The sequence below is a fragment of the Octopus bimaculoides genome, chromosome 9, assembly GCF_001194135.2.
Source record: "Octopus bimaculoides isolate UCB-OBI-ISO-001 chromosome 9, ASM119413v2, whole genome shotgun sequence".
In the NCBI taxonomy this organism is placed as follows: Eukaryota; Metazoa; Mollusca; class Cephalopoda; order Octopoda; family Octopodidae; genus Octopus; species Octopus bimaculoides.
The window spans coordinates 44,252,717-44,254,474 of record NC_068989.1 but is presented as its reverse complement, the minus strand read 5'-3'; positions in this window follow the sequence as shown (position 1 = coordinate 44,254,474).

Below are 1,758 nucleotides of genomic sequence, written 5' to 3'. Positions count from 1 at the left end.
GTGTATATATATATATATATATATATATATATATATATACACACACATATATACATATATGTATACATATATGTATATTGAACAAAGGTGCCATGAAGCAGAACACATTGCTAGCTTATGTAATGTTTCTAAAAGTCTGATATAATTATTATAACATTTTGCTGAAACCCATGTATGTTCTACAAAGCACTGAATATCATACCTGTTTTCTGTATGTTACCATATATATATATATATATATATTATTATTATCATTATTATTATTATATTGACAGAAAGTTAGAAAAGTGACTCAAGAGCCAAAAGTTTGATATGTGCCATGCACAAAGCCCTCAGTTCTTGGTCACTTTCATAACTTTCTGTCAATCAAAAATAATAAAAATGTAATAAAAATAACATAATAGTAGAAAATTATTAAGAAGTAAATGTTACAAAATTAAAAATTTGGTCTATACCATATTTATTTACTTTAATATTGTAACTTTTAATTTTTCAAACTAAACATTTTAAGACAGAAACTAAGAAAGCAATTCTTTTCTTAGAGGTTAACACAGCCATTTATTTGACCCTTTTGATACCAATATTCCTAATGCCCTCTTCTGGTTATGTACTTCAGACTTAATGTTTCAAAGGGATCTAAAATAAAATACCCCATTAAAATTTCATGTTAATTTACATTCCAAACATCAACTTTAATAATGGTTTCAAATTTTGGTACAAGTCTAGGAATTTCAGAGAAGAGGGTTAAATCGATTGCCTCAACCCTACTGTTCAACTGGTACTTATTTTATTGATCCCAAAAGGATGAAAAACAAAGCTGACCTTGGTGGAATTTGAACTTAGAACATAAAGATGGATGAAATGCCGCTAAGCCTTTTCCCTGGTGCAGTAACAATTCTGCCAACTCACCACCTTAATAATGATAATAATAATAATAGGTTCAAAGTTTGGCACAAGGCCAGCAATTTCAGGAGCGGGAGTAAGTCGATTACATTGACCCCAGTGCTGAACTAGTATTTATTTTATCAACCCTGAAAAGATGAAAGGTAAAGTGGAACTCAGTGGAATTTGAACTCAGAATGTAAAGACAGATGAAATGCTGCTAACCACTTCACCCAGTATGCAAACAATTCCGCTTAGCTTGCTGCCTTGACATCAGCTTTAATAATGGTGCGTTTATTTTACTATATTCTTCATTATTTCTAAATTTTATTGAAATATTTCATTTTAATTCCACCGAGCTCCTTGCATTAGTATTCATCGTAATGACTTAACTTGAAAAGGTATGAAAGGTAAAGTTGACCATGACTGGATTTGAACCTAGAATATAGAGGGAAAAAACAAAAAATTTGGAATAAAGGGCATTATAGAAAAAATACTATACCATTTATTTCTACTAACTTTCTAGTGCTACTGAAACTAAGAAACTGAATAACATTATTTAAAAAAAAAAAATCTACTTTAGGTACGGTAAATCCATGCCAGCATGGAGAGCGAACATCAAATGATGACAATGATGATGTGTGTATGTATGTGTATGTGCCCAGAAGACCTGGGCTGAGGTGGTGAGGCAAGACCTTCGTACATTGGGCCTCACCGAGGCGATGACTACGGACCGAGACCTTTGGAAATGGGCTGTGCGTGAGAAGACCCGGCAAGCCAAGTAAGATCGTTGCCAGTGCCCCTGGACTGTTTCTTGTGCGGGTGGCACATGAGATGCACCATTTTGAGCGTGGCCGTTGCCAGTACCGCCTGACT